This window comes from Suricata suricatta, chromosome X (genome assembly GCF_006229205.1).
Source record: "Suricata suricatta isolate VVHF042 chromosome X, meerkat_22Aug2017_6uvM2_HiC, whole genome shotgun sequence".
Taxonomy (NCBI): domain Eukaryota; kingdom Metazoa; phylum Chordata; class Mammalia; order Carnivora; family Herpestidae; genus Suricata; species Suricata suricatta.
Genome location: NC_043717.1, coordinates 39,729,842 through 39,753,231, shown reverse-complemented (window position 1 = coordinate 39,753,231; position 23,390 = coordinate 39,729,842). Strand labels below are relative to the sequence as shown.

The 23,390-nt window shown below is 41.6% G+C and overlaps 1 pseudogene; it reads right to left on the bottom strand.

Moving 5' to 3' along the window:
* Positions 1–19,252: 19,252 nt before the first annotated feature.
* Positions 19,253–20,450, bottom strand: LOC115283882 (annotated as a pseudogene).
* Between the last annotated feature and the right edge of the window lie 2,940 nt (positions 20,451–23,390).

The following is a 23,390-nucleotide window of genomic DNA, read 5'->3' as shown; positions in this document are numbered from 1 at the left end:
GAGTCAGTCGCTTAGTCAGTCGCTTAACCGACTGAGCCACCCAGGCGCCCTGAAAATGGCTTATTAATAGAAGGGCTGTCATGGCAGAGAACAAAGCCCTTAGAGACTGCATCAAATCCTAGGAGGACAGTCTTTTCGATAAAGGCTCTTGAAACTGTACAGCAACAAGCAAAAGCATTACACTATCTTACACCATGCATAAAACTTAACTCAAAATGGAATAAACACCTAAATGTAAGACTTGAAACCATAAAACTCCTAGAGGAAAACATAGGCAGGAAGCTATGTGACATCTGTCTTGGTGATGATTTTTTGGATTTGGCCTAACTCCAAAAGCAAAGGCAACAAAAGCAAAAATAAATAAGTGGGACTATAGAATGTTAAAAAGCTTCTGCAGAAAGAAAAAAAAAAGGAAATCATCAACAAAATGAAAAGGCAATCTAATGAAAATACTCTTTTCCGCACTGTATATTCTTGCCTCATTTGTCACGTAAGTGTGGGTTTACTTCTGGGCTCTCTCTTCTGTTCTACTGATCTATGTGTCTATTTTTGTGCCACTACTATACTGTTTTGATTCATATAGCTGTGTAGTGTATCTTGAAATCTGGGATTGTGATGCCTTCAGCCTTGTTCTTTGTTTTTTGTTCACATTGCTTTTGCTTTTGGGCTATTTTTGTAGTTCCATACAAATTTTCATATTATTTTTTCTAGCTCTGTGAATATTCTGGTATTTTGATATGGATTGCATCGAATCTATAGATTGCTTTGGGTAGTATGGGCATTTTAACAATATCAATTCTTCCAATACATGAGCAAGGTATACCATTCCATTTGTATCGTTTTCCATTTCTTTCATCAATATTTTATAGTTTTCAAAGTACAGGACTCTTGTCTCTTTGGTTACGTTTTTTTCCTAGGCATTTTACTCTTTTTGGTGCAATAATAAATGCAATTGCTTTCTTAATTTCTCTTTCTGTTACTTTGTTGCTAGAGTACAGAAACAATATTATTTTCTGGGTGTTCATTTTATATCCTGAAACTTTACTAAATTTATTACTTCTAGTAGTGTTTTGATGGAGTCTTCAGGTTTTTCTATGTGTATGTATCATATCATCTGAAAATAGTGACACTTTAATTTCTTCTTTACCAAAACGAATGCCTCATTTCCGTTTCTTGTCCAACTGCTGTGACTAGGACTTCCAGTACTCTGCGGAATAGAAGTGATGACAGTGCACAGCCTTGTCTTGTTTCTGATCTTGGAGGAAAAGATCTCAGTTTTTCACCAGTGAGTAGGATGTTAGCTGTGCTGGGAAAACTGGACAGCAACATGAGAAAGAATGAAACTGGAAAACAAACAAACAAACTTTAAAAAAGAATCAAACTGGACCACTCTCTTATATCATATGCAAAAATAAATAAATTCAAAATAGATTAAAGACCTAAACATAATACTTAAAACCATAAAAATTCTAGAAGGCAATACAGACAGTAATGTCTCTGACATTGGCTGTAGCAACATTTTTCTAGCTATATCTTTTAATACAAGGGGAACAAAAGCAAAATTAAACTATTAGAACTACAGTAAAATAAAAAGCTTTTGCATGGCAAAAAAAAGCAAAACAAAAGCAAACCATCAACAAAACAAAAAGGCAACCTAGTGAATGAGACAAGATATTTGCAAATGATATATCTGATAAAGGGTTAGTATCCAAAATATATAAACAAATTATACAACTCCACGCCAAAAACAATCCTATTAAAAAATGTGCAGAGAACATGAATAGACATTTTCCCAAAGGAGATATACAGATGATCCCCAACAAACACACGAAAAGATGCTCAACATCATTAATCATCAGAGAAATTCAAATCAAAATCACAATGAGATATCACCTCACATATGTTAGAATGGCAGTTATAAGAAATAAGTTTTGGTGAGGATGTGGAGGAAAGATAACCCTTGTGTACTATCGGTGGGAATGTAAATTGGTGCAGCTACTGTAGGAAACAGTATGGAGGTTCCTTAAAAAAAATAAAACCATAACTACCATGCAATCCAGGGTATTTCACTTCTGGGTATTTATCTAAAGAAAACAAAACCATGAATTCAAAAAGATATATGCAAATGAATAAACAAACAAACAAAAGGCAGAATCAGATATATAAACACAGAGAAAATACTGATGGTTACCAATGGGGTGGGGTGGGGGGCTGGGCAAAATGGGTAAAGGGGAGAGGGAGAGACAGGCTTCCAGTTATGGAATGAATAAATTCCAAGAATAAAGGGGACAGCATAGGGAATAGAGCCAATGGTATTGTAATAGTGTGGTGTGGTGACAGATGGTAGCTACACTTGTGATAAGCTCAGCATAAAGCATACACTTGTTGGATCACTATGTTGTACACCTGAAAGTAATGTAATATTGTGTGTCAACTATACTGAAATCAAAAAAATAACTATATAATAAAAGCAATTTAATCATTAAAAAATTAAAAAGATATATGCATCCCCATGTGCATTACAACACTATAATAGACACCATATGGAAACAATCTGTCTACTGATAAATGAATGGATAGAAACATATGGCATATATAATGAAATATTATTCAGCCACTAAAAAGAATGAAATCTTGCCATTTGCAACAACATGGATGGACCTCAGAGCATTATCCTTTTATTTTGTTATTTTATTTATTTTTATTTTATTTTATTTTATTTTATTTTATTTTATTTATTTTATTTTATTTTATTTATTTTAGTTAAGGTCTATGCCCAAAGTGGGGCTTGAATTCATGACTCTGAGATCAAAAGTCACATGCTCTACTGACTGGGCCAGCCAGGTGCCAGCAAAAGCATTATTCTAAGTGAAAAAAATCAAACAGGGAAAGATAAATACCATATGATCTTACTTATATGTGGAATATTTAAAAAGTCAAAAACTAAAACCAAGCACAGAGAACAGACTGATGGCTGACAGTAGCAGGGGCTGTGAGGTGGGCAAATGGGTAAAAGGAATCAAAAGGTACAAGCTTCCAGTTATAAAATAAATAAGTCCTGGGGATGTAATTTCCAGCATGGTAATTATAGTTAATAATACTGTATTGTATATTTGAAAGCTTCAAGAGACCAAATTTTAAAAGTCCTTAGCACAAGGTAGGGCACTTGGGAGGCTCAGTCAGTTGGGCGTCTGATTTTGGCTCAGGTCATGGTCTCACGGTTTGTGGGTTTGAGCCCCATGTCAAGCTCAGGGTTGACAGCTCGGAACGTGGAGCCTGCTCCCTCTCTCTCTGCCCCTCCCCTGCTCGTCCTCTGTCTCTATAAAAAATAAATAAATATTAAAAAATATTTTTCAGTCCTTAGAACAAGGAAAATTTTTTTCTGTAACAATGTATGGTGACAGATGTTAGCTAGACTTTTTGTGATCATTTCACGTATATAAAAATATTGAATTATTACGTTATACACCTGAAACTAGTATGTTATATGTCAGTTATACCTCAATTAAAAAGTAGCATAGATTTGGGGGCGCCTGGATCGTTCAGTTGGTTAAGTGTCTGACTTCAGCTCTGGTCATGATGTCTTGGTTAGTGAGCCCGGGGTCTGGCTCTGTGCTGTCAGCTCAGAGCCTGGAGCCTGCTTCAGCTTCTATGTCTCCTTCTCTTTCTGCCCCTCCCCCAGTTTCTCTCTCTCTCTCTCTCAGTCAGCTTGGTAATTCCTCTCTAACACTCTCTCACAACACCAAGAGCAAGTTGACCTTACACTCAGTGGAGGGAAGCTCTGCAACAATTGCAACATTGTCTGCCACAGTGAACAAGCAGTGCTCTTAGGTGTTACAGCAAGGAAAATTCTCACAAAACCCATATATGATCCCATGGAGAAATCTTTTTTTTTTTTTGAGAGAGAGCGAGTGAGGAAGCAAGGGGCAGAGAGAGAGAGAGAGAGAGAGAGAGAGAGAGAGAATCCCACAAGGGGCAGCGAGAAAAGTGGGGCTCATCCAGAGCGGAGCTCAACCTCACCTGAAGTGGGGTTTGTACTCACCCAATGCAGGACTTGAAATCATGGAGTGTAAGATCATACCTGAGCCAAGGTCAGATGCTTAACCAACTGAGCCACCCAGGTGTCCAATCCCATGGAGAAATCTAACTGCTCTCTGCATGGGAGTGTCTCCACCCAAATCCACACTACTTGCTTACAGGTATTATAACATTTACTGGGCCTACCAAGACCATTAAGAAGGTTGCAGAAATATTTGGGTGAAACTGTCACCCAACATTACTCTTCTGGGGGAATCCTTTAAAAATGTACAACCTCCACAATAGAGGAGATATAAACAACAATCAAAAGCTTAGAGGCAAGCCTAACCAGGAGGGAATTTATTGGTGTAGTCACATCACCTTCTTCCATGGGGTAACTTCTGAGTCTGATTCAGAAAAATTTCCCCTAGGACAGAGGTGATGGAGCAGGTGGTCTTCTACTGCAATACAGCAAAGTCATGATAAAAAGGGACAGAAATTGGCCAAACATATAATACAATTAATGTCTATTTTGAAAAAAAAATGTTTAACGTTTATTTATTTTTGAAAGACAGAGACAGACTATGAGCAGGGGAGGGCCAGAGACAGAGGGAGACACAGAATCGGAAGCAGGCTCCAGGCTCTGAGCTGCCAGCACAGAGCCCGATGTGGGGCTCGAACCCACAAACTGTGAAATCATGACCTGAGCCAAGGTCAGATGCTTCACTGACTGAGCCACCCAGGCGCCCCCAGTTAATGTCTATTTTGGAAATAATTTAGTTTCCCCATGAGGATCCTATATGTGAGCACCTCATAGTTCAAGATACAATTTGGTGTGTGGCTAAATTAACTTTTTTTTCAAACTGCTGAGAGTACCTGCAAAGCTTGTCCCACACACTGGAGTTACACTGATGCTACTTACTATTGGAGATCAGCACTTATAAGAAAATGGGGAAAATACAATTTACCCACCAAATCCAGCCTGCATATAGCCTTAGCCACAGCCATCCAAACGATGCCACATTTAACTGCATGCTGGACTGGCTTTTGCGAACCTGATTTCAGTACACACATACCACAGTAACTACCTGGCGAAGCTCCTTCCTCCATAAACTTCATTTATGAAAGTAAGCCTATTTTTGTAACTATCAATATCCAACAACAATATCCAGAGTCTAACCTCACACAAATATGTGGCCAATTGTGGGCTATGCCCATAACCAACTTAGGGGCTATGGTGTCAGATAGCCACGTAGCACTAAATGGCTTATTTGTTGCTTGGTGAGATGGAGTGAGGGTTCTGCATACTTGCCAACTCAACTTTCTACATGCAGGTAGGTAACACTCACCAAGTCTCACTAATAGTCAGGGATATGCATCTTAGAGGCCACAATGTCACTCTGTTGACTAAACAGATGAACAAATAAAAATCTTTTCTGATTCTCCTTGATTTCCCCAACTAAATTGACTGGCTGTGAAAGAGTTTTGAATTTTTAGTTTGTGCCTTCATAGAATTCTGGGCCTTGAGGATGCTTTATGCTGCCTCCAAACTCATGTGCTAAGAAACAAATTACCACTTTAGTTCTAAAACAACATGGGCACAGGGGATGGGCTGTTATATAAATGAGCCAAAGACAGTCCCTGTATATTGGTTCTATGTTGTTCACTTCTTCAAAACAGGCCAGTATCATTAGCTCAAAAATCACTAGTGCCAAATTTTTATATATCCATGTGGTTTTTTCAAATGCTTTTTAAAAATTTATTTATTTATTTTGAGAGAAAGAGAGGGAGGCAGAGAGAGAGAGAAAGAGAGAGAGAGAATGAGAATATATCCCAAGCAGGCTCCATCCTGCTTTGTATACCCCACAAAAGTGCAGGCAAAATTTGCTAGCCATAGATAAGATAAATCCTTGATCTATAGAAGATCCCAAACCCTCGCTGCCCTCCCACGCTCTTGAACAAAGAGAGCCCCATCGTGACACAGAAGTCCCTTCTCAGGTTCCCCTGGCTTGGGAGCTCCCTTGTCTTCCTCCCCTTCAGAGTGATGCAGCCCCTGGAAGGCCTGCTGTTGTGAGAGATCCCCTTGCATATGTCCTTTCAAAGTGTCCTTTTAAAACTGGTTATATGCCACTGCCAGTTGTGGCCACATCTTTTTCCTTGATCAGCCCTGAAATCCCTTGAACACATTATAAACATCTAATAAACCTGTGGGGGACCAGCCCACGCACCCTAGTCTCAGGGTCTCTGAGTAGGGGGTTGGCGTTGGCGCAATATCTATAAGAAAGAAGACAGACCACGTGAATGGTGGTAATACCACACTTTACTAAGAAAATCAGTGTCTTTTATGCCATAGGGTATTACATTTTTTCTTTAATGATTACCTAGTTTATGGTCCTTGAAAAGGTAAAACATGTTCTGGGAAGGATCATTTTTATCACGGAAGAGAGAACAGCCGTGAGAAGTAAAAAAAACAGGAATGAGGGAGTCTGTCTCTCAAAGAATTTTCTTTTCTTCGAGGCCCTTTAGCAGTTATGTCTGGGCAAGACGCTTATTATCCAAGAAGTTAATTTTAGAGAGAGGATTGTGTTTGCCCCCAACAGCAGGCAATGAGCTGGGAACAGAAATAATATAAGGGAAAGCTGGTGTCACTAACTGACCCAAGTTGATTCAAAACTTAAAGGTATATGCCTTTTTTGCAAATCAACAAGAAAATCATAGACAGATGAACAGAAGCCATATGTGCGGCCCAGGAAGCTCATGTTGTTTCACAGCCTTTCCACTTGTTCCACAACTTCCGAAATAGTCCTCCTGTGCCCCAAAGGCGTTGCCATCATGGTCACCCAATAGACTCTCCTGTGCCCCGGAGGCAGTGCTGTCAATGGTCGCTATGCGGGAGGTTTTTTGGCCTACTGGGCCCCAACATAAACCCATTATTGAAAAGCACCATATTAATAGAATAAAAGACAAAAATCACATGACCACCATCCCCACAAACACAGATAAAAGCATTTATCAAATTTCAACATCGTTTCATTTGTAAAAGCCTCAACAAACTGGGAATAGAGGAGATTTTCCTCAATCTTATAAACTGTGACTTCCAAAAGAACTATAGCTGATATTATACCTGCTGGTGAAAGACAGAATGTTTTCACCCTCCAATTAGCAAAAGGCAGGAATATCAGTTCTCCCCACTTCCACTCAACATTGCATTGGAGATTCCAACCAATACAATAAGGCAAGGAAAATATGTTAAAGGCATACATATTGGAAAAGAAGAAGTAAAATTGTTTTTATTCACGGACAACATGATCTTTTTGTGGAAAATCCTCAGTTACCTACAATAAGAAAAAATCTACTAGAATAAGTGAGTCTAGCAGGGTCATAGTATAACAGATCAGTATACAAAATCCAGTATATTCTATACATTAGCAATAATTTAAGAAGGAAATTAAGAAGAGTCATTCTACGTAGAATGAAAAAGAATATTTAGGAATAAATTTGATAAAAGAATGCAAGACCTGTATATTGAAAAATATAACACATTACTAAGTAAATAAGATCTTTAAAAAAATGGAGAGATATACTATGCTCATGAATTGGAAGACTCAACATTTTTAAGATGTCAATTCTCCCCAAGTTGATTTATAGATTCAGTGTAATCCACATGAAAATCCCTACAGGGTTTTTTTTGTTTTGTTTTGTTTTTAGAAACTGACAAACTAATTCTGAAATTTATATGGAAATGCAAAGAACACAGAACATCCAAAATAAATTTGAAAAAGAATAAAGTTGGAGTCTTACACTACCTGATTCCAAAGCTTAATGTAAAGCTACAATAACCAAGACTTAATAGTTTTAGCATAAGGATAGATATATAGTTTAAGGGAACAGAATGGAGTCAAGAAATAAATGCTTACATTTTTGGTCATTTGATTTTTGACAAAGGTGCCAAGGCAATTCAATGGTGAAAGGACAGTCTTCAACAAATGGTCCTGAAACAACTGCATATCCATATGCAAAACAAAATACAAAAAAATGAATTTAAACTCTAATGACTCACCATACATATCTCAAAATGAATTATATACCTAAATGTAAAGACTAACATGGAAAAAGCTTGAAAAGAAACATAGGAGAAAATCTTTGTGACCTTGGATATGACTTGAAGAGTGCAATCCATGCAAAATGATGAATTGGACTCCACTGAAATTAAAAATTGTTCCTTCAAACAACATGAAAGGACTAGCCACAGACTGTGAGGAAATATTTGTAAATCACATACTGCATAAAGAACTATATTCTGAATATACAAAAAACCTTACACTGTAATGACAAACAACCCAATAAAGAATGGGGAAATGACTTGAATAGACAATTCACCAACAAAGACATATAAATGATTAATAAGCATATGTGAAGATGTTCATCATTTGGGAAATGCAAATTAAAGTCACAACTGAAATACCATTTTATATCCTACACTTAAAATGTACGACTGACCATGCCAAATGTTGGCAAAGATATATATAGAAAGATTGGAACTCTCATAATTGATGGGGAATTTAAAATGGTACAGCCACTTTGGAAAACAATTTGCCGGTTTCTCAAAAAATTAAACATATACTTTCTATACAACCAACCAATTTACTACTAGCTATTTGTCCATGTGAAATGAAATATGTGTTCACATAAATAGCATCAGTGGAAGTTCATAGTAACATTATTCATAATAGAATACAATTCAAAATTGGAAACATTCTAAATGTCCATCTACTGATGAATGTATAATATGGTATATTCATACAATGAAATGCTACTCAGAAATAAAAAGAACTACTTATACATGTAACAACATGAATGAACCTCCAAAAGGCTTTGCTAAGTAAAAGAAACCAGACTGGAAAGTGTGTTGTGTGTGGTATGATTTAATTCACATAAAATTCCTAGAAAAGATAAATCTATAGAGACAGAAAGCAGATAAATCAGTGGGGCCTCGGGTCGGGGATAGGGTTGACTGCAGCCTGGCATGGGGGAAGTTCTTGGTGTGATGGAAGTATTCTAATTCGTTTACAAAAGTTTACTAAGCATCACTGAACTGTACACTTATGAGGCAAACTGTATGGTATATAAGTTATAACTTCATTAAAGCTTTAAACATTTTTATAAAATTTTTTGAAACTGCACTGTGGTCATGTAAATGAATGTCTTCATTCCAAAGAGATTCACACTGCAGTTTTAAAAATTCTTTTTAAATATTTATTTTTGAGACAGAAAGACAGAGTGCAAGCAGGGGAGGAGCAGAGAGAGGGGGAGACACAGAATCCAAATCATTCTCCAGGTTCTAAGATGTCAGCACACAGCCTGGTGTGGGGGCTCGAACCCACAAACTGTGAGATCATGACATGAGCCAAAGTTGGATGCTTACCCAACTGAGCCACCCAGGTACTCTCCACACTGAAGTTTTTAAGGGTAGTTAGAATGTCTGGAACTTACTATCAAATGGTTAAAAACCAATAATCTGGAGATTAAGAGAGAAATAATAAAGGAGATGGGACAAAAGTAAAAAATTGGTGAATATGGATAAAGGTTATATTAGATTTTTCTGTACTGTTCTTGCAATTTTTCTGTAGTTTTGAAATACTTTTCTTAGAAAGTTAGATATATTAATTGAAAATCATGCATTTCTCATGGAATCTTTCTGCAAGACACAATTTCTCCATCTATGAAATCAGGGAATTCAGGACATCAGTCTGTGCTCAATCTCCACCTCACCCTGTGTTGTTTAATAGGACCTGCTTTGAGAAAACATTCTATGAAAGCTCTTGCACATTCTCATGTGGGGAATCAAACTCAGGCAGCTTAGGCGAAAAACAAGAAAGCTACCTGCTGGACCAAGGTTGGCAAACTATGGTCTTGAGCTAAGTCCAGCCTGCCACCTGTGTATGGCCTGTGAGCTAAGAATCCTTTCCCATTTTAAAGTGATTGGGGGAAAATGTCAAGCATGATTTTGTGACATGTGAAAATGTTGCAAAATTCAAATGTTAATGTCCATAAATAAAGTTTTATTAGAACATGGCCATGCCCATTTGTTTACAAATGGTCTATGACTACTTGCCCACAATAGCAGCGTTAGATAGTTGTGACAGAGACCATCTATGGCCCACAAAACCTAATGTATTTACTACCTAGCCTTTCATAGAAAGTTTGCTGACTCCTACGATAGACTACACAAAACATACAGTTTCATTAGATCAGTAGTTCTCAGCTGGGAACAATTTTGTCCCCCAGGGGCCATTTGGCAATGCCTAAAGGCTTTTTTTGGTTGTCACCACTGGAAGGGATGCTACTCCATTCAGTGGGAGGCTAGGGATGCTGAGAAACATCTTAGAATGCACAGGTCAGCTCCGCAACAAGGAATGATCCAGACCCAAATGTCTATAGTTGAAAACCCTGGTCCAAAGAACAGAAAAAATGACATGTTTAAGGCTGGATACCATTGGCTCACCCTTAATAAACTAAACGCTTTTACTCCTATCCTCGACTCCACTTCTATGTCCAGCCTCTACATCCCCACCCTCCATGTCACTACAGGCCACCGCCCTGCAAGGTATATCCCCAGTAGGCCCTGCACGCAGCCTTCACAATTCATCACCAGCCTCCTTAAACTCCCATCGTGCTGCTATGCTCTGCAGTCCTCTGTGATCTCATCTAATTCCATACAGCACCACGTTTCCATCCGTCCAAAAGCCCTGTGAGGTAAATATCCCTATTTCACATGTCAAATGTTTTAGTCACTGGAGCAGTGACTCTACGGAGCAGGCTGTTTCAGTTCAGGCCCACCACCCCTGCCATGGCTACCTGGTTGCCTAGCTCTCTTGCTTCTGCAGCATTCTCGAGGCCCAGGCCAGGACAATCTCAGTGGCAAGCCCATTCCTAGAGTTGGGAAGGGCAGAAGCTGCCCTGACCCACTTCCAACTTTCGTCTTGAGGGACATTGTGTGTTTAGGGCAGAGCTGTCTGAGTCAGGGGTAAGTATTTAGGGATCTGTTCAGTTCTGTTCTTACCCTCCACTCAGAATACTGGGACTGAAAGTTCAATGGGGGGAATTGTGTCGGGGGAGGGGGGAGTGAGGAGGGAGGAAAGCATGCTGCAACAATGGCCTAGCTATTATGACCGGCTTTAGGGATATAGTCACCCATATGAATCCTACCTCAGATGCTTGTGATATGTGGACACTTGAACACCTTATCCCTGGGCCTCTCTGTGACTCAATTTTCTATTTCTGAGAAGGGAAGGGTGATTTTACACACCATGTGGGATGGCTATGAGGATGATATATGCCAAGGATTATTATTACTAAAATATGGTAATGAGCAGAGTATTCAGAACTAGGCTATAAGCATCCTGAGGAGCTTGTGGGGGGACAGTTCTAGGAAGAGAATGGGGCATTCTGATTGGGGGAGGGGATGGGGATAGGCATGTGGTAACAGAAAATACAACAAACAATAGCCAAAACTCATACAGTCTTTACTATGTTCCATGCCCCTGCGCTAGGGACTTTCTACCAATAAGCTTGTTTAATCCGTCCAAAAGCCCTGTGAGGTAAATATCCCTATTTCACATGTCAAATGTTTTAGTCACTGGAGCAGTCTCCCAGCTTTCCTGAGAAGTAAAAGCTCTGAATTGTAAATACCAACCTGAAATACCCAAGTGCACAGGGAAGTCATCCTCACTGAGAGAGACCAAGTGGCTGTAGCTGTCCAGCTTCAGGCTCCTGAGATGGAGGGACATCCACAGGCACATCCTCAGATGGCACGGCTTATAACCACACATTCCTGTCCGCTCTGGTGACCAACACTGGGCAATGTGGAAAACACAGGTGGAGATTTCTCATTGCCTTCCTAGTTGTATTGCTTGGTGGAGAGTTATGTAGGGCTCCTGCCCTAAAATGAGTCTGTGTTATACCTTGGGGAGAAACAGAAATCAGAGAGGAAATGATGCCTCGAGATATGAAGCACTGAGAAGGACACACAGTATCACTTCTGTGGGCATGCCTGCCAGAGATGCATGATCTGAATCCAATCATGAGAAAACATCAGATCGATCCAGATATAGGGCCATTCTAAAAGCACATAACCTTCAAAAGTGTTCAGGTCATGCAAATCAAGTGTATTAGTTTGCTTAGACTGCTGTAACCACATACTGCAGGCTTGGTGGCTTCAACAGAAATTTATTTCTTCACAGTTGCAGAGGCCACAAATCCAAGATGAAGATGTCACCAGGTTTGGTTTCTCCTGAGGCCTGTCTCCTTGGCTTGTAGATTGCTGCCTTCTCCCTGTGTCTTCACATGGTCTCTCCTCTGTGTTCGTGTCCTAATTTCCTCTTCTTATAAGGATACCGGTCAGTTTGGATTAGGGCCCACCCATATGAATTTATTTAATCTTAATTACCTCTTTAAAATGTTTTTATGTTTATTTTTGAAGGAGAGAGAGGGAGACACAGAACCCAAAGCAGGCTCCAGGCTCTAGGCTCCGAGCTGTCAGCACAGAGCCCAACGTGGGGCTCAAACTCATGGACTATGAAATCATGGCCTGAACCTAAGTCGGCCACTTAACCAATTGAGCCACCCAGGTGCTCCTAATCTTAATTCCCTCCTTAAAGGCATTATCTGCAAATGCCCAGTCACATTCTGAGGTACTAGGGATTAGAACTCCAACATATGAATTTGGTGGGGGGTAGGGGTGGAGAGTGGGCAGAAATAATTCAGCCCATAATATCAGGGAACGATTTAAGGAACTGTTCCAAATTAAAGGAAACCAAATAGACATAGTCACTAATCCAATGTGTGGTTCTAAACTGGATCCTGGACCAGAACTGGTGAAAACAAATGTGACCAATGGATGTTATAACACAGTTGTATCAATGTTAAATTTCCTGATTTTAAGAACTACAGCACTATGTTGGCAGCTGTTATGAACTGAAGATTTGTGACACAAATCTTCATATGTTGAAGCCCTAACACCCAGTGTATTTGGTGATGATGTCTCTGAAGAAGTAATTCAGGTTAAATGAGATCACAAGGGTGGGGCCTTGACCGGTAGGAATAGTGTCCTTATAAGATAAGACACCCTCTCCCCCAATGCCCATGCCTCAAGGAAAGGCCACATAAGGACACAATGAGAAGGTGGTTATCTACAAGTCAGTAAGAGAGCCCTCATCAGAAACTGAATCAGCTAGAACCTTGATCTTGCATTTCTAGGCTCCAGAACTCTGAGAAAATAAATTTCTGTTGCTTAAGCCACCCAGTCTATGGTATTCAGTTATGGCAGCCTGAGTTAAGACAGTGGTTTATATAGAGAACATACTTTTCCTTAGGAAATGTACACTGAGACATTTAGGGGCAAGGAGGCATCATGTTTGCAACTTGCTCTCAAATGGTTTGCAAAAAAACATGTACATATGTATATAAATGTATATATAGAGAGAGAGAAGGAGAGAGGGAGAATATTAATTTTTAAATGTTTTTTGAGAGAGAGAAAGAGGCAGTGTGATCAGGGGAGGGTCAGAGAGAGAGGGAGACATAGAATCTGAAGACAGGCTCCAGGCTCTCAGCTGTCAGCACAGAGCCCGATGTGGGACTTGAACCCACGAGCTGCGAGATCATGACCTGAGCCGAAGTTGGATGCTTAACCAACTGAGCCACCCAGGCGCCCCAAGAGAGGGAGAATTTTAAAGCAAATGTGGTAAAATACTAAATTATTGAATCTGGTTGAATGGCATGTAGGAATTCTCTGAATTGTTTATGTAAATTATCTTTCAGTTTGAACTTATTTCTAAATAAAAGGTTAAAAATTAACTGGTCTTGTTAGTTCCTTTGGAGTGTGAGATCATTAGGAATTAGAGCAGTATTTTATTTTTTTAAATGTTTATTTTTGAGAGAGAGCGAGCGAGCAAGCAAACAAGTGCAAGCGAGTGGGGGAGGGACAGAGAGAGGGAGACAGGATCTGAAGCAGGCTCTGTGCTGACTGCAAACAGCCCAATGTGTGGCTTGAACTCATGAAACAGGAGAACATGACCTGAGCCAAAATCAGATGCTTAACTAACTGAGCCACCCAGGGGCCCTCAGGGGCATTTTAGAACTATATTTGTGGAATCTTTCCACTCTGGCTAGGCTCTCTTTAATGACAATGATCCCTTTACTTGGGCACAATAATGGTTCCTTACTCCTACACGTTGAGTGCCAGACCCTATCTTACTTCACTGCCTCTGCAGTCCTGTGTCTACAAGACAAGCAGCTTACCATCACTCTAAAGACAAAGCTGTTGCAGCTGAGTGGGCCACGTGGGTCATCTTCACTAACCACCCCAGCTGGTGGGAGGGCTACTGTGTTGAAATTCATCCAGGGCACTACAAAGCATGTCCCTGTTCCATAAAAGCATACTGAGACCTCTCTCTTTGCTTTGTGTGACACAGAACACAAGTCCCTAATGCTCACTCAGAACATGACAGTGACTTGATACGTCCTCTTACCAACTCCTCCCTCCATCTCACCCAAACAAAAAGGCTATTACCCGGACACTAGACCCCACCAATAACACTCTGTCTCCTTTCCACAGGGAGGCAGAACCCAAAGTCTTCAACACACTGGCAGCCTGGCAGAACCAGCTAGGAAGATGGGATGTGCTCAGGATTCCTCTGGAAGAGCCCAGATGGCCCCCAACAACAGGCTTCCACCTGGCCTGCATGTCAGTGTCAACTTCTCTCTGCTGCAAAGGGTGGAGGAGCACCCTCTTCTGTTCCCTTCACTGAGCAGGCTTCCTGGGGCCTATTCTCCGAGGGGTCATCCGGCACTGCCCCCACTATCTGGGGAACCTCTGCCCACACCCTCTTGGAAAGTGACCCCCAGCCAGCACTGGAGCTTCCCCGCTTCAGCCCTTCCTGTGTGCCCCACCACCATTTCTGTTCATGTGCAATGGAATTCACTTCTTTAGATTGTGGCTGAGATCCCCACTCCCTGGGCGCTTTCTGCACTGTTTCAACTGCAGCAAGCCCCCACTTCCTCAGGACCCCACCCCAAGCAGCACCCAGGTGTTGGATGCACAGTACTTTTGAAAAACTGTTGTGCATTGGCTCTTAGAGTCATTTCTCAGTTAGCAAAGTGCTGGATCCTCTATTAGAGACTAGAGCTCAGCCTCTGCCCCTGGGGGATTGAGACACTGCACTGTAAGAGACCTTGTGTGACATGGTTCCCCAGTGTATCAGGAGCCAGTTCCTGCCACTACCCTGCCAATGGGACCTCTACTACTCCCCCTGGTGGCCTGGGACCCATTAAGTCTCACCATGCAGCAGATGGGGGCAGTGCTTTGGGGGCAGCAGTGTGCCCTGTTACTGTCTGCCCACAGAGGGCCACCAATCACCTTGGACTTTTAGAGGAGGGATAATGAGCCTCTGTCTGGACCAGAGTACTTTGAGGTCTCTTCATTGTAGTAGTTCCACTTCCACCCTAATTCCTCCCCCATCTCATTCCTAGAAGCCTTGGGCCACACTACCCTCTCAGCCAGAGCCCAATATTTATCTTCTTTGGTTCCTCACTTTAGGAGAACCACCATTTATGGGAGTGTCCTCCAGATAGATTTTTTAATGTTTATTTTTGAGAGAGAATTTGCATGCGTGAGCAGAGGAGGGATAGAGACAGACAGACAGACAGACAGAGGATCAGAAAGCAGGCTCCATACTGACAGCAGAAAGCCCAATGCAGGGCTCAAAGTCACAAACTACAAGATCACGATCTGAGCTGAAGTCGGACGATTAACCCCGACTGAGCCACTGAGCCACCCAGGTGCCCCTCCAGAGAGATTTTAAAGCCCCTCCAGAGCAGACTCCATATTTTAGTACTCTGTGTCTCTTCACTTAGCAGAATCGCAGCATACCATAAGTTATGCAAAGACTTGGGTTTCTGAATGTGTAGAAGAGGAAAGAAATTTCTTACCTGGGCCTGAAAAATTTCTCGTTACTTCACCTAATTTCTGTGGCCACAGAATTCCATACCTCATCTTATGACTTCGGTGATTCCTAACAAGTTAGGACAGTTATATGCACATTCTCCCTTCGTTGAGTCTTCAGTATATTCCAAGTAAAATTCTCACCCCTCTGAAGGGGCCCCACCCTGGGTTTCCTGTCTTTAAGTCTCATGAGTCATCTTAGATGGGGCTTCATGCTGCAAGCATATCCCACACTTTCATATATCTTTGCTCTTGTCCACGTGAAGCCTCCTTCCTTGAATTTCATGTCTCCAAAGTCAGTCTACTAAATCTTCCCATTTTTTAAGAATCAGCTCAAAATAACATGATATGAACTCCATTACAGTAGGTTCATCTTTATCTAGGTCACACATTGATCACATTCTGCTTTAAATGTTATATATTTTTTTATCTGGTCTCCCCTGTGAAACCCAAAGATCCATTTTTCTTGGAACACTGGCCAATGCTTTGCCTGTTCTTCTTAAAGGACTTGGAACAACAGCCAAAGCCTAATAATCACTAGGGAAGGCACAGTGTCATAGAAGTTACATACTTGCTAACATTTGAGCGTCACAGCTCCTCTATGTGGCTGGCAGCAGGCCTGATTTGCAGGGGAAATCAGGGAGGACCATAGGGTCTGGGTAAGAGCCACCCAGCTGGATGATGAAGGAACTGGGATCTACCCCCAGGTGACCTGCCTCCTTGACTTTAACCACTGTCCTACACCCAATGGACCAGTAACCTTTGCTGCAGCCACCCTGCCCAGCACAGCAAAGACTTGTGGGCAGAGGCTTTTCTGGGCCCCTCTGGCTGTGTTAACCACACTAGCATAGAGAATAACAGTCTCTTTTAGGTGAAAGCTTCAATGACTCTTCCTTGGTATAGCAGCCTTCTACAGAAATTGCCATTTTCTAGCTGAGAACCAGACTGGCCTAGGTGAAGAACAGAGCAGGAATGCTGTCGCTCTGGCCTGTCCCACATCAAGATGCCAGGGGTAGGTGAAGGAGAGCAAGCAATGTAAGACTCTGACCCAGTGAAAGGAAATGTGGAGCTAGCTCACTGTCCATACATAGTGTGAGACAAAGTTGGCGCTGAACAGATGAAAAGCTACTACTTGTGTACTTTGAACAGCTCTGATGTGTAGCTAAAAAAAGTCTTGCTCTTTTTCTTTTTGCTTTTTTGTGAGTGGGATAGACTGTTGGGCCCCTTTAAGGGCTACTGCACCGGTCTGTACCTATAGCTAATGTTAGCTGTGAAGGGTATATCTGGTACTGATAATATGCCCTTGGTTTCTGTTTCTGTGAACCCTATATAACACTAGAAACATGGTTTTGGGTATACACGTTTTAAATAAGGGGCACCTGAGTGGCCCAGTCAGTTGGGTGTTCAACTTCAGCTCAGGTCATGATCTCACAAGCTCATGAGTTCGAGTTCCACATCAGGCTCTGTGCTGACATCTCAGAGCCTGCAGTCTGCTTTGGATTATGTGTCTCTTCTCTCTGTCCCTCCCCCACTCATGCTCTGTCTCTCTCTACTTCAAAAATAAATAAATGTTATGGGGTGCCTGGTGGCTCAGTCAGGTAAGCATCTGGTTTTGGCTCAGGTCATGATCTCATGGTTCGTGGGTTCGAGCCCTGTGTTGGGCTATGTGCTGACAGCTCAGAGCCTGGAGCCTGCTTCGGATTCTGTGTCTCCCTCTCTACCTGATCCTCCCCTGCTCGTGCTGTCTCTGTCTCTCAAAAATAAATAAAAAACATAAAAATAAATTAAAAAAAATAAACTTAAAAAAATTTTTAATAAAATAACCTCTCCATAAATTTGACCCAAGTAACCATTGCTCCCTAGAACAAACAAAATAAAATCTGAGATTTCCATTTGTAAAGAGTAATTGATTTCTGTTTGGAGTCCATCTGTGATGGAATTTGGCTCCTCACACCTTAAGACCTTTGGGGTTTAACTTAGGAAGGACAATTCTCTGGTGTGGGTGAATCTCCTAAGATATTGATGGCTGGAAGGCTGACCTAAAAGAGCACATACCATGTGATGCCATTTATCTAGATAAAGTTCAAATACAGACACAACCAATCTAGCTTGAGAGAAGTCAGGATAATGCTTACTTCTGTGAGGTCTTTTCCTGGGAGTAGCTAGGAGAGGAATTCTGGGATGCTGGAGTGAAAGGGGCAGCACCCTGGGAGCTGGCCTGACACAGCCTGGCCTTGGTGTTCATCTGTTGAACAATTTCACAGAAGAAAAACAAAGTCATTCTATGACTGTGATGGATCAAGACAACATCTGTAATCATGTCTGACTACAAACAAAAAACATGAACATTGTCCAAACCACAAAAATGATCAAACACCCCCTCCCTTTCACAGCCAAGATGAGTGACTCCTGCTTTTTACCAGTCACTTTTAGTCTCTTCATTCCTTCCATCATATAGATTTCAGATACCCCTGCTTCCTGACAGCACCCAATTAGATCCACTTCTGGTTTCTTCAATTCTCCCCCAAATCCTGTAAGTCTTTTATAACACCCCTTACTGAGACACCACACTGTGCATTCTCCTTCACTGCACTGAGTAATAAATTCAACTTGCCCAACCATGGGTGTGTCTCTGGTGGTCTTTGGCTGGCGGGATTTGACACAGGTAACGTTCTGCTCCTTGAAACAAATAACGGTTACATGGATGTTTTCATTTCTGAAATTCATTATGCTATGCACTTATTATTTATGCCCTTGTATGTATGAGTGCTATACTTGCAAGATCACCAGCACAACAGATGCTCATGGCAAGATACCCACTGTATTAAAGCTTTCCCCTCCAAAACAATAGTGTAACAAACACTACACCACTGAGTATTCATATAACAAAACTTTTCTGAACTCCTGTTATGTACCTAGGGTTTTCCTGGGTGTTTGGGGGGCACAGAAATGCAGAATACACATTTTCTGTCCTTGAAGGCCTTATAGCCAGGAAGCGTGGACACGTAACAAGCTGTGGAAAACCTGGTTTGAAAGTGCATCATGTCCCTCAGGCTGATTGGGAAAAGGCATTTTCCAGGTAGACCCAGCAGAAGAGACAGGGCACGGGTGCTGGATAAACGTGGTAGGGAACTGTGAACATGTGGGAATGAGGAGTCTGGCGTGGAGGGTATAATAAGTCACAGACTGGGGTCAAGGAGGAGGTTGTGTTTTTTAAATATTTATTTATTTTTCCATGTAAACCTTTTAATAAATAAAACATATTCATGGCTTAGATTTTAAATCCCATTTACAGATGAAGAACACTTCTAGGCCCAAACAGGTTAACAGTGAAGCTACTACTGCTGGAAGGAATGCATGCCCCCACCCCCTCGCCATGCATTTTAAGCCTAAAAGCAGAGACTTAATATCATAGAACACCATACACGTCACCCTCTAGAGTGGAGAACTGAAAGCAGAGGAAGAGCAAAGATTTGGTGAAGCTCCTGTAACCACCATCTGTTACCCTCACCTTCATGCTACAGAAGCAGATGAAAGCTGTGCTACTTTTAGAGACGCTAGCTTTCCTGATTACATTAAGCAAGCTTGCTCTCATTGTTAACAACTAGGCCACAGGAATTAGCTACAGAAGGGTATCCACTGATAAAGACAGAATATTAGAACAGCGAAGGGGAAGCCACAAAGATACCTTGTTTCTAACAGTGGATCAACTCCACCTCTCCCAAAGGCTTAGTCCAGAAACTTCATGTTGGCATTTGCACCAAATAAGGCTCCTCGTACTTCTGGCATCATCTGCTGGGCTATGAGATCCAGCCGGCTTTCTAGGGTATTGGAAACTTCTATTTTACGATCTCCATTATAAATCTCAACTCCACCAGCTATTTCCTCAGGCAGGTAGGCCTCCTGATAAATTTGGACATCAACAACTTCTTTGGTGGCAATTTGGTACATAGGAATCGCTTTTTGCACTGTGGCCTTTACCAGAGGGAAATCCTGTTTCCTGCAACAATCATTCGGGGCTCCAACAACTGGTACAATCCCTGGAGCACCAGACCATCCAGCAGTACCTGGTACCTGGTTGTATCTTTTACCACTTTGCTGAGTCTCTGTTTTGCTTCATTTAGTAGGTCTGTAATAAGGTCATCTCTCGCTCTGAGGACTTTGAGCCTTGCTTGATTCATCAAATTAGACATCTGAATTTTCTTCTGCTGCTCAATCTGCTTTTCTTTCTTCTCATAGTATTCCATAATCTTCAGTCTTTGGATTTCCACAAGATGACCTTTCTCAATGTTGAACTCTTCCTCTGCCTCTGCATCTATTTCTTCTGCTTTCTCATTGGCTTCTTGTTCAATAAAAGCCATCATATGCTTAATCTGCTTTTGCACGTCAGCATCCCTGAGAGCCATAGCAAAAGTAGCGCTAGGCCAGAGGGACACTGGCTGGAGAAGTGGTTAAGAAAGGGACGGTGGAAAGAAGAGGAAAGGAAAAAATCTTAAATGTTTATTTTTGAAAGAGAGAGAGAAAACAGGGTAGGGGCAGAGAGGGGGAAACAGAGGATGTGAAGCAGGCCCTGTGATAACAGCAGAGAGTCCGATGTGGGGCTCGAACTCACGAACCGTGAAATCATGACCAGAGCTGGTCAGATGCTTAACTGACTAAGCCACCCAGGGGCCCCAAGGATGAGCGTTTCTGTTCCCATGTGTGTCATTGGGAAAGCTGCTTGCATTTTGGGTGAAACAGTTCTGTGTTCGGCAGAGCTCTACCACACCCTGCAGGATGTTTTCTCTCTCTGATGCCACCTGACAAATGACTGAGTCCTGCCCAGTGTTGTGACAACTGAAAGTGCCTCTTCACATTTCCAAAGCAGCATAAGCACACACCACAGGGCAGGGGAGGTGTGAAACAGGCACTCTTGGGTCAGTGGGAATGTTCAATTTCTTGATCTCAGTGGTGGTTCCAAGTTTGTACTCACTTTCTAAAAATTCTTGAGCTGTACCCTTAAAAATGTGTATGCTTTCCCAAATACATGCTTCATTTGAGTTAGAAACATTATAGAAAAGCTTGTGGGATGCAGCTTAAAGAAACACACAGAGGAAAGTTTTTCATCTTAAATCAATATATTGGGAATACATACTAAACTTTATTAGCTAAGCATCCTCAAGAAGTGATATAAAGAACAAAGTGATTTCAAATAATATGGAAGAGATGAAAGTAAATGAGATTTTCTTTTACTTGTTTATTTATTTACTTATTTATTAGTCCCTCCCCTCCTCCTCTGCTGCCCTCTCTCTTTTTAAAAATAATTTTAAATATTTATTTTTGACAGAACGAGACAGAGCACGACCAGGAGAGGTGGAGGGAGGGAGGGAGAGAGAGAGAGAGAGAGAGAGAGAGAGAGAGAGAGAGACAGACAGACAGACAGACAGACAGACATAGAATCCAAATCAGGCTTCAGGCTCTGGGCTGTTAGCACAGAGCCCGATGGGGGGCTTGAACTCAGGAACTGTGGGATCAAGACCTGAGCTGAAGTTGGATGCTTGACTAAGCCACCCAGGCGCCCCCACCGCCTTCTCTTACAGACCTCCGTGTGACTCCACCACAACATCCTTCTGCCTGTTCCTCACCCAGGACTTCTGTGTGCCTCCTTCACAATATTCCTTCCATCCCTTCCTCTCCAGGCCCCTGTCATCCCTCCCTCCCACCCCCTACTTCCCATTCACTCCTCTCACATGACTTCTATGTCCTCTCTGTCCTCTTCCTTTCATAGGGGGGAGGCAGGTCAGACTCTCTTGTGTGTCTCCCACCGGGTCCTCCCCTTCCTCCCTCTTCTGCCCACAGGACTTCTATGATCACGTCTTACACCCTCCTCTCACCACTAGGGTGCTCAGGCTGAGGCTCACACTCCTGCAGGGGAGCCTCCACCAGGTCTCCCCCCTGCTAATGTATTTTTCTTCTTTCTGATGTGGAATTCTCCCTTCCCCTCCCTCCGTGTCTCTCCCCCTCACCACTGAGCAGACTCATTGCCCCCCCACGCCCCTCATTCACAGCATTTCACTGACACTCACCTTTTTTACTGTTACAGAGCTAGTTGGTGGTCTCAGGCCTTATCCAGGGATGCTGCAGGATTTAAAGGGGTGGGGGGATAGCTGGAAGGGACCATAAGAGGTCAAAATTAAAACTGTTTTTAATATCTTTATCTAAAGAAATACAATAAGCATGTGAAATTGGAAGTCCAGCACTGCTCTAGAAAATTTTAGGGCCAATCTGTGTATCCAGGGCTGTCTTAGGGCCTAAGGGACAGGGTGAAGAGAGATCATAATATAGTTTTGGTGGTTTTAGTTAGGGTATTAAGGCAAGTAATTAAACAATTAGTATTATAATACATGAATTCATCAGGTTCAGGATATAAAATCAATGTGCAGAAATCTGCTGCATTTCTATACACCAATAATGAAGCAGCAGAAAAAGAAATCAAGGAATGGATCCCATTTGCAACTGCACCAAAAACAGTAAGATGCCTAGGAATAAACCTAACTAAAGAGGTAAAGATCTGTACTCTAAGGGGTGCCCGACTCTTGATTTTGACGCAAGTCATGATGTTGGGCTCCATGCTGAGTGCTGAGCCTGCTTAAAATTCATTATTTCTCTTCCCCCCCCGAAATAAACTAACATTAAAAAATACCTGTACTCTAAAAACTATAGGATGCTTATGAAAGAAACTGAAGACGACACAAAACAATGGAAAAGCATTCCATGCTTACGGATTAGAAAAACAAACATTGTTAAAATGTCTATACTACTCCAAGCAATCTACACATTTAATTCAACCCCTATCAAAATACCATCAATTTTTTTTGGAGAGCTAGAAAAAACCATCCTAAAATTTGTATGAACCACAAAGGACCCCAAATATCCAAAGCAATCCTGAAAAAGAAAAGAAGCCAGAAGCATCATGATTTCGGATTTCAAGCTATATTACAAAGGTGTAGTTATCAAGACAGAATGGTACTGACACAAAAACAGATACATAAATCAATGGAATAGAAAAACCAGAAACGGACACAACTATATGGTCAACTCATCTTTGACAAAGTAGGAAGGAATATCCAAATGGAAAAATGTCTCTTCAAAAAATGGTGTTGGGAAAATGGGACAGTGACACGCAGAAGAAACTGGACCAGTATCTTACACTATACACAAAAAAAAATTCCAAACGGATGAAAGACTTAATGTGAGACAGAAAACCATCAAAATCCTTGAGGAGAAAACAGGCAGCAACCTCTTTGACCTCAGCTGCAGCAACTTATTAGACATGTAGCCAAAGGCAAGGGAAACAAAAACCAACCTGAACTACTGGGGCTTCATCAAGACA